The sequence below is a fragment of the Haliaeetus albicilla genome, chromosome 16 (assembly GCF_947461875.1).
Source record: "Haliaeetus albicilla chromosome 16, bHalAlb1.1, whole genome shotgun sequence".
NCBI lineage: Eukaryota > Metazoa > Chordata > Aves > Accipitriformes > Accipitridae > Haliaeetus > Haliaeetus albicilla.
The window spans coordinates 21,345,471-21,359,481 of record NC_091498.1 but is presented as its reverse complement, the minus strand read 5'-3'; the positions used below and the strand labels follow the sequence as shown (position 1 = coordinate 21,359,481).

General features: G+C 37.4%; 1 long non-coding RNA gene across 5 annotated transcripts in view; it reads right to left on the bottom strand.

Moving 5' to 3' along the window:
* The window catches only part of LOC138689289 (uncharacterized), a 350,596-nt gene that overhangs the window by 306,236 nt on the left and 30,349 nt on the right, over positions 1 to 14,011 (bottom strand). Inside the window, exon 1 of one of the 5 annotated variants that reach the window (XR_011328159.1) lies at positions 722 to 842. The exons of the other annotated variants lie outside the window; for them this stretch is intronic. This is a non-coding gene — a long non-coding RNA (uncharacterized lncRNA). Of the gene's footprint in view, positions 1 to 721; positions 843 to 14,011 lie in introns of those variants that run through there. 5 annotated transcript variants of the gene reach the window in all.

Sequence of the window (14,011 nt, the reverse complement as noted above, 5' to 3'; positions counted from 1 at the left end):
ACATTCCCTGGCTTCCAAATCAAACAAGCATTAATAAAGAGAAGATAACATATACATTTCTACCATTCTGCAATAGATTTCATGTATCAAAAGATACTGAAGTAATTACAATGTGGAGGATTATTCCAAATTCTTAGACAAAAAAGGTAAGACATCAAAGCAAGAACAAGTATCCACCTTATTTTAAGAAAGGCACCTTTTCAGTGCTTAGCTATCCATGCACAAAATCTAACAAGGGCTTAGGGTACTGACAAGCTCTTTATTCAGTCAAATTCTTTTTTTATAACAATAACTATGCATAGTATCAGGTACTGTAGCATAAGTGTGCGGGGGGATTCATCATTCAGAATAAATCACCCTTATACAATATTCCTTCCATAAGTAAATAGTAAAATTATTTTCCTTCAAACTTATAGTAGGAGCTCACTAAGGTGGTAAAAGAAACCTAACCAAATGATCAATAGCACTATCCAAAAGCAGAATTTTAGTCCACAAAACCAGCTCCTACAGGCATAAAGGACTAACCCCTCAAAGATGCAACAGATGAGATGCACATCTGCATACACAGACTCTCACATCTAATCAGTATGTGCACTTCATATAATATTACAAATTACTAAATGGGCAACGAGCTGTGGGAATAAGAGTCATAACTAAGTGTAATAGAGTACATTTTAAAATACACAAGAAATCAAATAAAACAGAACACTGAAATACCTACCTGTAATAACTAGAAAGCATGTAGATCTTCTAATTATTGCATTGGAGAAGATGGAGCTGGTTAAACCAGGAACATGACTGGAAATATGAAACATCAGAAAGATCTTTCTTCAGGACAGAAATAGTGGCTATAATAATAGAGAATGATTATAAGTCTTATGATGACATTTTGGATGGAAAACATGGAAGGTAACTTAAAAATAGAAAGGCATGCCTCGAAGCACTGGGTATGCTATAATTATGACTGGAATTTTTCTCAGTAAAGACAAAAAAATACCCAAAGAGTTCTTGATTACTGAATCCATTGAAAGAAAAGTGTCACTTTTTTCCCCCCATCCATTTATACCTCAGTCCTGCAGCTGAAGCTGCATGCAGAGGCATTTATTCTTTTTGTACTACACCTTTATTTTAGTGGGAGATTTCATTTCAGTGGAAAATACATCAACCTTAAAATCTAGCACATTTATGCAAAAGCTCAAGAAATATTTTAAGAACAGAAGCATAAGTCTGCTTTTTTGATAGAATTTGTCAAAAGCCTACTGTTGTTTCACTGTAATTAAAAGCCACCTGGAAAGCAAAAAAAATAGCCCTGCTTCTCAAAAACAGAAACAGTTACAGAAAAGTAACAAGAGATTATGAACCTAGCACTGAAAATATTGAGGACATGTTAAATTGCAGTCACTATGAATAGCCCTAGTCATTTTTGTATGACTCCTTAAGTAGATACAACATAGCAAAGTACAGTTTAAGAATCACAAAAATGTATTAAAAACAGAGAACAGTTCTTTCATTGGTTTAAAGCAACATAGTTCCATTTAAATTAAAGCTGTGAATGCTGCCTCAGTCAAAATGAGAATCTGACATATTTAGACAGAAAGGCAATTGATTACAAAACTGCTGTTTATACGTTATCTTACCACACTGGGAAAAATTACACAAACAGGGTACTGATGCCACCTCAGTAGCCAGAGTCACATCAGATTAAACAGGCTTCAAGCTACAAACAATGATAACCAGTTCTTGAACCCAAGACACTGAAGCAACAGCCATTCCTATGAAGTCAACGTGAATGAAACAGAGGAACATAGCAACAGAGCAATAAGACATTAGGAACAGACTTGCATAGGCAGCATAGAGCAAGGGACTAGAGTCTCCTAAGTAAACAGAATAAGAGATCAGAAAGGCTAAGGGTAGAAAAGAATGTTTCTGGTCCTCAAATCTCTCTTAACAACAGAAGAGTAAAAAGGTTCCCTCTGGTCCAAATTCTGCTATGAACAAAGGGAGGAAAGATAACTGTGTCTGCACCAAACTTCCATCAGGCTAGGCTAAGCTTTTATATACCCAGTGGTTTGTCAGTAAAAGCTGGAAAAATATTGAAAGAGTAACTATATGGGACAGAGGGCAGCAAGTTAAAAGTAAACAAAGAGTTGCATAACCAGATTTAAAGAATTTGATAGTAAAAGACAAAGAGAATTTAATTTCATGCTGCAAAGTATGCCATCTAGGGACAAACCAAAAGAAGGAACTATATATTAAATAACACAGCTGTACTGCAAAGTTGGTAAAAAGAACAAACAAGGCTCCCTGAAGGCAATTCCATGAAGTTACCAGCTCACACTGACAATATGAGAAGGAAAAATGTGTACAAAGATCCATTGCCCACACAGAAAAATAGTCACAAAATATGATGCAACTCTCAAGGCAGGTTTATGTTATTGCTAAAACAAATTCTGGGTAAGTATGATCTGTCCATCCTTACTCAAGCTTCTGAAGCTTTGAGGGACAAGCAGTCATTAAGTTCAGAGCTCTAGGTTTTCACAGAACCTCACGCAGCATGACACACAAATCTGAACAGGGACCCTATAACTACTTACCACAAAAACAGGAGGAAGGAGAACTTTTAAAGTATCCATCTTTTCTCACAATTATTTTCTCTGTGTCAGGAATGTGGCCTGAAACACTGTGAATAGCACTATGCAGAAAGTCATTGTGTTTTACTTGTCAAAACAGCTTCAGAGGGAGTGCAAATCACACTTACTCTTTTACAGCAAGAATTCCACTGGAACTATAATTAAATACAGAAGCAGCAAGATAAATCTGCCACTGGTACCAGGAAAAGCTCAAAAACCATCACAAAAATAACAACAAAACATAAAAGAGGACACGAGCCTTTTAACAATGGAACAGTCTTTAAACAGAGTGGGAAATATGTTCAATTTGCTGTAAATTATAGCTCTGATAGAACACTGCACATTAAGTAACAACATTGAGTGGCTGCTATAACAGGCATAAATTCTCCAGAAGAGCCCAGTACTACAACACTTGCCAATCAAAGTGAGTGTCTCTGAGGCACTCCGGAAAACACTGTAACAGGAATAGTCACTGCAGATTGCTTGTGCTGAAACAAAACCAAGTTAATTCAAATAACAGTAATAGCCTTGATCTGCTGTGTTTGCCTTACAGTTAACAGTCCAGGTTAATGCATTCTGTGAGGATCATAAGGGCATCGAGAAGTTTTGGCATGTGGGGGTGTTTTTTTGGTTAGCTGGGTTTTGTTTTATTTTGTTGGGGGGAGGGGGTGGTTATATGTGTATGGCAGGAGCATCTAGAAAGATCACTAGAGCTTATAGCTCCATTAGACTAGCAGAGCAAAACATTCAAAAAGAAATAGTTCCATGCAAAGTTGATTTAAATGGGGAGGAGGTAACTCCTGTGAAAAATGTCATAAAAGCAGTTCCAAAAAAATAGTCACAATTTGTCTTCAAAAGATTTCAGATCTTAATTTAAAAGTTACAAGTTTCATTTTTGGCCTAAACACGAGAGACCAGACTTATTCTGCAAAACATTAATTATGCTGAAAATACTTTTTTTTTTTTTTTTTTTTAAGTTCTATGCTTCATCACTACTCAGAAGGTTCGTAATCTCATTTATAACAAGATCTAACTACAGTGGAACAAACACTAAGGAGGCACACAGAAATTGATAGCATAACTATTGAAAGTACCAATTAAGGTGGTACTTAATCATCTTTTGAGGCATCTGTATTTTAATATTTGCCTTGTTGCAACCTAGGTTTCCCTTAACCTGCCAGTTTACAGTCTCTCAAGGACTGGTTATTTCTAACCTGAAACCCAATTCCTAAATCCTTTACTCAAGCTAACTAATCACACATACTAATAATTGCAGATTTGTACAACAGGTTAAAACACATTAGCAAAACAGAGGTTGAACATCAGATCTAGATCCAAAACTTTATTTGGACCTGAAGATTAGAAAGAAAGCAACTAAAAGTTTAAGTGTTAGTTACTCTTTTCTTACAAGCTTTTGAGAAACCTATGTGGTAAGGAATCGAAATACTCTGTATTGTATTTGACCATTGAAATGAGGGGGGGAAGTACTACCCACCTATTTGATCTAGTGGCCAAGATGTCAATTAACAGCTATTAACAGGATTCCCTCTTTCACAGGTACAGCAATTTCTTTTCCCTAGAATTAAAAATTTATAACTCTGTCTTCCCTTTCCAATTAACTTGCCAGCTCGTCTCATCCTCCACTTAAAAACATTAAAGACAACAAGTTGGAAATAATCAAAGCAGAGAACACAGTCAGTGACCAAGGCCTGCCAGAGACAACACTGAGCCAGACACCCAGTTCTCAAAGATGAAAACTGGTGTGCCTCTGTGGACTACGGCAATGATGAGGCATCATCAAGAGGAAGCACTGGCCTTTGCTCACACCCATCATGGCAGCACAATGAAACTAAGTAAATAAAATATTTGGGACAGAACTTGTTGCTTGAATGATTTTGTGACAAGCGATAAGACTGAAAATCCAAATTGTTAGTTGAATTTGGTCCAAGTGTAGAATATATTTTATCTCACAAGAAGGACTTCCAGCAATCTCTTTGGACTGAAACTCTTAGAAATTTTAACAGAATATGTCGCTATGCTATTCTGTGAACTCACCAGTGAAAATTTTTTATTTTACATTCATACAGAACTCTAGAGTACAAAGCAGTAACATTTAGAGAATTTAAGTGCTTTATAAGCAAAATTTGGAGACAAATGAGACAAAGATTTCAGTACAGGATTAAACCCATCTTTAAAAAAGGAAGGTGAGATGAACACACTATCAGTATATAACAGTTTAGTTTCTACCTCCTTTTTTACCACATTCAGTACCTAAACCACTTCATAACGTTTGCTTAATAACATCATCTTGTTACTCAAATTACCATCAAATTGCATTCCTGAATTAAAGCATTGGTTTATTATTTTTATCATCCCCATGCATGAAAAAGTAACTACTGAAACGTGATACATGCACTGAGTCTCCAGATACCCTGAAATGGCTGTCCCTCTGACCTTGTATTGTCCCAGTCACTTGACTGCCATGATAATTCTGAAGGTTTATACAATTAAAATATCAGTATCACTGCCTTCCTGCTAATTATTTTATTTAAAAAATCAAGTTGAGGAAATCTGCCACTGTTTGGGATGCTTTTACTCTGCAGACATGCAGAACACATACTACTCTGTAGGATTGACAGTGAGAAATAGGGAGCTTAAGACATTATCTTTCAGTCTGGCATGGAATGCTGGCATTTGGTAACTACTGTTTGAATAAGGACTTCATCTTTCAAGTAATTCCCCCCCCCCATTTCATCACTAAGGAAATAATTTGGTCTTCTGTGATGTAACCACAATGGAAATGGTAAAAGTGACAGAAACATAACTTTTCTGCAGAGCTAAGGGGGGAGGGGAAAGAACAGGCTACCAGCAAGAAAGCCTACTTTTGGAAATTAGTATCTGCTTGTCTGGAGGGTTCCTTTACCAGACATCAAGTCATTTTATTTATTTCTGTTGCTTAGTCTGAAAGTTTCTTCCATGGCAATTTCCCCTTTCAGATGCATTTAAAAAAAAAAATCCAATATTCAACAGAAAGCAAACTAATTGCTTGATAATGACCTTTTAAATGCCCAGATAAACCTTAATGGCTTTCAAATGGAATTTTAATGAGTTATTCTGAGTATAACAAATTATTTGCTATTTATATGCATAGACATGGACAGAGTAATTTTGATTAAATGAAATTTTAGCATAAGATGTTGTTTTAAGCTGCATTCTTTGCACAAAGATATACAATATGTACATATTCACACACACTTGTGGTCTGGCTTCATAAGCCTGTCTAATGGCATGGTTTGAAACAGGGGTTCCATACTCAAGTCCATGCTCTGCCTGACTCCAGGTAATGCAAGGTAAACTGCTCTGAACCAAGAATAGAGATTTAAATCTCACATTTCATGCTAGTGCTCTATGCATGATATGCATATTGGTGATAGACACATGCATACTTCCCAAAATCAAAAAGCTGAAATTCTGATTTTGACAACCCAATTTCAGAAAAATGGTCAAAACATTTCACACTACTCTGGCATGAAAGAGAACAGCAGCTTGAAACATCAGGAGCTCCTGAAAAAAAATAGAAAAATAGGTGTATGAAGTGTAGATTTTGACAAGTGTCTTCTTACTACAAAAAAATCCATTTTATCTTCTTGAGGAAGGAGGTAAGCAAGCTACACTTACCAAAGTCCTAATTCACTTAGCCTCTCAGTCAATTGACAAGGTGAAGACATGGGTTTTTTGCTTTGCTTTTGATGTGGTTTTGTTTTTTTAAAGGGGTTAGTCAAGCAATGCTTCTTTTACAACTCTTAATTCCAATCTCTGCAACTCCTAGGGTATAAAGATTGAGGCAAGAGAATACTACTAACAACATTTACAAAGGATAAGAGGAGAAAGAGAAGAGACAGCATTAAAAGTTGTCTTAGAAGCCTGGGAAGAGCCGAATAACAGTGGATGTTTTGAAAAATTGGCTTCCTTCACAGGCCCATAAAAACAACTCTAATGATACATGCTATAGCACAGCATAAACTTGGACAGAAGTACTAGAACACTTGAGTTTGAGCTTGAACATTTATATATCTTTCAGACTGAACTGTCAAAAGAACTTCATCCATCTCCATTTCTGGTGCTCTAAAACTACATTTCAAAATGTTTGAAATAAGGTTGCACAAAACTGCCTTTCACTGAGAGCATGCCACCTAGCTATCACGGAACTTCAGGATATAATACCAAAAAAATTACAGATAATCATTGAGTTCTACTCTCTTGGTCTTAATTTGGATTAATTCACTCATTTTTATTGTGCCTGTCTCATTAAAAAAAGTGTATCATGTTGTATGACATCAGCCACCTGAGATGTTCACATACAAACACTAAAAGATCTGAAATTTACTTAAAATATATGAGAAAGTTAGCTTTTTTCCCATTTGTTTCCTTCGTGATAAAATAAAGGTTCTTGTAGCGTACGCCGCATATCAAGGTGCCATGATTAGATCACTGATCAACCCCAGACCAGGGAAAGAGACAGATAACACACACAGTGTGAGCGCCGACTTCTGCCTTTTATTGCGCAGTCAATTCCTTTTATACTAACAAGGGCAGGCGGGATTACAGACACATCATAAGGCTGCGACTAATCCTCTAACTTTCCGTGACATTGCGAGATCTTCCGAACGCCAAACCCTACAGGTTCTTGCACACCACAATCAACTGAAAGAATTTTTTAAGCCACATTTAGGAATGTCAGTAAATAGCTGTTACTTCTTTAACAGGAGCATCCATAACATAGACTCAACAAACTAAAGGGGGAAAAAAAAAAAAAAAAGGGTTATCTTACAGGATTTCAGAAAATAAATATCAAATTTGGGAATCTAGGGCTAAACACCACGTTCTCTGGCAAAACAGACAGCTGCTTCAATTAAAAGAACATTCTGTTTTGCCTTTCTGGCAGACGTCACCTTCCTTGTATTTTCTAACAACGAAGAAACCAGAAACGGCAGTCAGCCACAGTCATTCATACCCTTACCTCTTCAAAGCTCTTTGTTGAAATAATTTACAAAAATATTTCAGGGGTGAGGGGGGAGGAGAAATTTAACTGTATTTTAGATAAAAAGTAACATATCTTGAGTCAGATATACTACCATGATGTCTAACAGGTATGTCACACTCCACTAAAACCATAGGCCAAGTTCCCTGATGAATCAGATGATCGCTTTTATGGGCTAGTCTCTTTTTCATTGAAAAGCCTCTTGCCACAACAGAATATCCTAAAACAAGAGAAAATCATGCCCTCAAGACCAAGTGGGAAAATGAGGTCACCAAAATACGGATGTCATGAGTTAGTACACTGGACAGCAGAATTCAAATATTGCAAATCATGATAAAAATAAGATACCACCCCCGAGACACTATCAGATTCTTTTTTTCTTGATCATTGTATCAAAACTTAGCTCTGCACGGAAACTTTTCAAACAGAATTCAGAGTTCAATTCAGTGGAAATTAAAGATCTGCTCATCTCAATAATAATTAAATTGAAAATCTTTAGAGGAAAAATGTTATTAAAGCCCTTGCTAAAGTGACCAAAGACATTTCAGCAATTTCAGTATTAGTGCAAGCTTTACCTCATTGCTGTACTACTATGAACTTTTTGTTAAAGGAATTCAAATTCTTTCCACTTTTTTGGATTTTTCAATATTCATATGAGCAGTTTCAAAATCCCATTAATAGTTTCACTTGTTATCGTTAGAAAATATTCTAATGGAAATCTGACTTCTATGCACGTTACACAATGTTTTTAGATACAAAGATGAATGGTTTGTTCATGTGACTAGCAATCTATTCATTCCTTTGTTTTTTCATATTTATAAAATATGCTCCTGGCTACACTAACTTTTTTTAATTTCCCACTGAAACATATGCAAATGTCACAAACAGAGCTCCAGTTTAAGTAGTTCTATTAAAATTCATGCATTGATGGAAATAACAAAAGAACTCTAGACAAATTTTTGCAAGCTTTGTAAATCTAATTCATACAGTTCTCTAGAATAAGAAGGTTAAAAAAAGAAATTTCTTATACCTTTAGGTAGCTAATAAAAAAGCAAAGCAAGTTTAAGAGTCAACTTAAATAGGTTCTTTATAATAAAAGTCAGCAGAATTCCTCCAAGTAGCAGTACTTGCTACCACATTGCTCTGCCATACTTCTCAGAGTTCAAAGATAACTTTACCCTCAGAAGTTCACTGGACAAATGTGTGTACAGAATTTTTTTTCTTCTTTTCAAGTAATTAAAAGGCTGTAAAACATTCTTTCCTTTGCCTGACTGACAAGTTCATGATCTACGTTTCTCACACAGCAGACAAGCTGAAGAGAACTGAAGCTAACAGAAGACTTGAAATATAAATCACCATCTTTAAGGGGTTTTGCCACACAAACATAGAAATTAAAGTCATAGGGAGTTTGGCAAAGACTAATGCATTTAAGCACATCATAACCCTCTTGGGGTGATGTGTGACACACAATATCACATGCCTAAACAATAAAACATGAGCTCTTCACTGAGCAAGTCACACTTATTGCCACCTCAGTAAACTGCAATCACTTTCTATCTTCTATGACAAAAGGAAGCAGAAAATTCGTGTGGCATAAATTGAAAATATGTCCATGTGCATTATGTGCTTACAAGCAGAAAAAGGAGAAAGTTATCTGACCCATGGGAGTAGAACCAATCTGCTTTATTTCACCCTCATCTCCTTTTGCCTTCTCATTTTACCCCCTTACTTGGATTTCTCAGTATTATGCATTTCCTTTCTTTCCTCAAAAGGAGGATCAGAGAAAACATTGGTCCATTACTTCATGAGGTTGGTCACCTCACAAATAGGGACGTAGACAAAGCAGAGACATCTAACGCCATTTTTGCCTCTGCCTGTAACACCGATGATGGGCCCTGGGACCCCTGGAGCCTTATGTTGGAAGACCATGACTGGGGGAATGATAAACTCCCAGCTGATTCTGAACTCATTCAAGACTTGCTGCTCCAGCTGGATGCACACAAGTCTATGGGGCCCAATGGGATTCATCCCAGGGTACTGAAAGAGCTGGCTGATGTTATTGCAGGACCTATCTCCACTATTTTTCAACAGTCTTGGGAGTCCAGAGAGGTCCCAGTCGACTGGAAGCTGGCAAATGTTGTTCCAACTTTCAAGAAGGGTAAGAGGGAAGACCCTGGTAATTACAGGCCTGTCAGTTTCACTCCAGGGCCTGGTAAAATTCTGGAGAAAGTTATTCTGAGAGTTAGTGAAAAACACTTGAGAGACAATGCAGTCATTGATCATAGCCAGCACAGGTTCACAAGGGGAAAGTCCTGCTTAACCAACTTAATTTCCTTTTATGACAAGATCACCCATCTAGTCAACCAAGGGAAGCCAGTAGGGTTTTTTGGATTTTAGCAAAGGTTTTGATACTGTCTCTTACTGTCTCTTTCTGGACAAAACATCCAGCATACAGCTAGATGAGTCCATTATACATTGGGTGAGCAACTGGCTGACAGGTTGGGCTCAAAGTGTTATAGTAAATAACTGGGGTTACATCAGGCTAGCAGCCAGTGGGGTTCCCCAGGGCTCAATTTTAGGGCCAGTGCTCTTTAATGTTTTTATAAATGATCTGGATGCAGGAATCCAACATACATTAAGTAAGTTTGCCAATGATACTAAACTATGAGGAGCTGTGGACTCCCTCAAGGGTAGAGAGGCCTTACCAAGAGATTTGGATAGACCAGAAAGCTCTTTACTGTGAGGGTGGCGAGACACTGGAACAGGTTGCCCAGAGAGGTTGTGGAAGCCCCATCCCTGGAAGCGTTCAAGGCCCGGTTGGATGGGGCTTTGAGCAACCTGATCTAGTTGAAGATGTCCCTGCCCATGGCAGGGGGGTTATAACTAGATGATCTTTAAGGTCCCTTCCAACCCAAACCATTCTATGATAAAAAGCTGGGCAATTGCCAACTGCATGAAATTTAAGAACAGTAAGTGCTGGATTCTGCACCTGGGATGGGGTAATCCTGCTTATACAGACAAACTGGGGGACAAGAGACTGGAGAGCAGCCCTGCAGAAAGAGACCTGGGGATCTAGGTTGATGGCAGGTTGAATATGAGTCAACAGTGTGCCCTGGCAGCCAAAAGGGCCAAACATGTCCTGAGGCATCCCACTCTGCACTGCACTGGTGCGGCCCCACCTCGAGTACTATGTGCAGTTTTAGGCACCTCAATATAAGGATGTAAGACTATAAGAGTATATCCAGAGGAAGGTGACCAGTATGGTGAAAGGCCTTGAGGGCGAGACTTACAAGGAACAGTGGAGGTCACTTGGTTTGTTCAGTTTGGAGAAGGCCAAGGGGTGACCTGATCACAATCTACAACTTCAAGGCGGGGGGGCAGCAGAAGGGAAGGTGCTGATCTCCTTTCTCTGGTGACCAGCAATAAGACATAAGGCAATGGAATGAAGCTGTGTCAGGGGAAATTCAGATTGGAAATTAGGAAAAGGTTCTTCACCGAGAGGGTGGTCGTTCACTGGAACAGGCTCCCCAGGGAAGTGGCCACAGCACCAAGCCTGTCAGAGTTCAAGGAGCAGATGGACAATGCTCTTAGTCCTGTGATTCAGTTTTAGGTAGCCCTGCAAGGAGCGGGGAGTTGGACTTGACAATCCTTATGGGTCCCTTCCAACTTGAGATATTCCATGATTCTTCCTCAAATTCTTTGATTCTTCCTATGTCTATTTTTTAGAAGAAGCACACCTGACTAGTTTAGAATATGGAAAGTCCCATTCCCCCCTTAAAGGTTCTCCTGAAAGATACTCACAGAAATTGCAAGCTATAGAAAGAAGGTGGAAATACAGCAATTAAATTTCTTAGAACAACAAACAACAAAACAGATGCCTTAGGATGTTACCAGTAAACTGACTTTACACATTACTGTTCTGAATAGCTATATGCATGCACCAAATGATCAACTGCATAGTATGGTCTCAAAAAAATAGTGATAGGAAAGTAGAAAGTCACAGGTACTTCCACAGAAACTCCTTAATCTTAAAGTGTGAGCAACAAAACATTGTGACATACCAAGATTCATGAGTTATCAGAAAAAATAAATGCAGCATGATTCTTATGCTTACAAAACACCATTTGCCTATGTCATACAGTAAATAAAGTCTTTCTAAGCATTTAATCATGCAATTCCAAAATGGAATTTTCACAAAAGAATATCTACTGTCCTGGATGAAAGTGGGATAAATGTCAATTTATTGGAAGTAAAACAAAACTATGACATCTGCAGTCTAAATAGAGCTAAGCTTCTTTCACTATATATCAGTAGTACTGAATTTAAATAGCTCAATTAACGATAAGTCGAATATCACAAACTAAATGGATAGGACAAATAAAATTCTGGAGTCAAAACAAAGTTACACTATTGGCCATGCTTGGGATCTTGCTAGTCAGATTCCAGTATCTCACAGCTGGAATGTATCCCATGTTTGATAAACAAGCTTTGAGAACATGCAAAATTAAAAGATATGAAGTAACCTGCTCCTGATTCAAGGTTTCTTCCTAATTGTCAAAGTGCATAGTCACTCACAAGTTATCATACTCTAATACTCTTAACCTCAAATACAATTTTACCTACTGTAGACAATTTTGGTTTTATAAAATATAATCCTTTGAGTAGATTTGTCCCCCATTACATTAAACAAACAAACAAAAAATTGCTTTCTACAATCCTAATACAAGGAAAGCATATTTTAAAACAAGCTTCATGTGAGTACAGCTAGTGAGCAGAGAAGGACACAGCGAGCCTAAATGGAACCTAGGTTCTCAATTACACAGAACCTGTATTTTCATTATAACTGACATATCCTGATATCCTTAGTCTTCAGCAGGACTGATTATGAGGCTGCAACACTCAATATATTTTTTTATTTGGAAGCAGAGCTGTTCTTTAGACAACCATGTCTTTGCCATCATGCCAGAGAATACAGTAGTATGTGTCCTGATATTAGTAACAATACAAATAGCTGACTAGGTCTTCTACTTTCATTTTCAGTAAAGGGACAGAAAAATCCAAGCTTCTTCCATTTGCAATTCTTCCAAACAGAGAATATAGTATAACCTGAAATCAAAAAGCTGGACACTTCATACACTGAGAAAAAGTTGTAGTTCTTCTGTACTAACATTTGCAGAGCCGTTAACACCGCTACTTACCACAGAATTCCCATACAGCTAATAGCAGTACAGAGTGCTATTAATACCACTTCCAATTTCATGCTTAATTTATGAAATCTTTATTTAAATCTCCTTGTCGTCAGAGGGTTAGAAATTCAATATTAATTGGGCTATTTTTTTAATTTCAATTTAAATTAAGCATATCTTTGGTAAGTGGATCAGAGGACTCTATGGGTTTTAGGGAAGATTGGGGTTTTTTTAAAACAAACAAACAAACAAAACACTCATTAGTATCGTCTCACAATTTCAACAGATCAGTCTGTGAGGAAGGGCATCTGAAAATCATGACACAGCAAAGATAAAAGCAATTCAACAGTAGCTACAAAATATTCCACGCTAAGTACGAATAATTAAAGCGCAAGTAGAATAAAGTGATAAATACAATAAAAAGCTTACATACAGATGCTGTAATAGGTATATTTTGGTGCTTGGTCTCAAATCAGAGTCCATGACCTTAAGACAAGTTGCCACATGACCTACACAGGGCTCAAGAAGGGATAGAACAAACTTAAGTCAGCAGGAGAAGAGTAGCATTACCAAAAGCTAGTACAGACAAAACTTTTTTTATAGACAACAGTATGTCTCTAAATATCTTTTTCAGGTTTGATGGAAAGCATTTTCATTCACTAGAGATCCATAGCCTAGATCTCCCTCCCCTAAGAAAGGTACAGATTCCTTCAAGAGCTGACTGGCACCTATTCTACTCCTGTAAAACATGACTTGAGAAAAAGAAGTTCATTGTTCATAGAAGAGCCTAGCAGTCACCTATGAACTAAAAAGCTTGGCTTTGATTTTCTCCTCAGAACGAGGGAGCTCAAATTCATGTCTTCCATTTTCCCAGAAAAGGTCTTCACAAGCAACCTAGAAACTATTCTACAATATTCAGCTGAAGCTGCACTACTGTAAGGAAAATAATTCAAGACTTCTTGGGCCAGGTAGAAGGATCACATGAGAGAGTGCAACTCAGCATCTCATTAATGATTCTTACATTTGAGATTAGTAATAGAAACTTTATTGGAAGCCAGAACAAAACCTCAAAATATTTCTCTTCTCAGACAGATGCTCTATTGAGTGGAATACAAAAATATCACATATTTTCTTGATGGCATAAATATAATTAC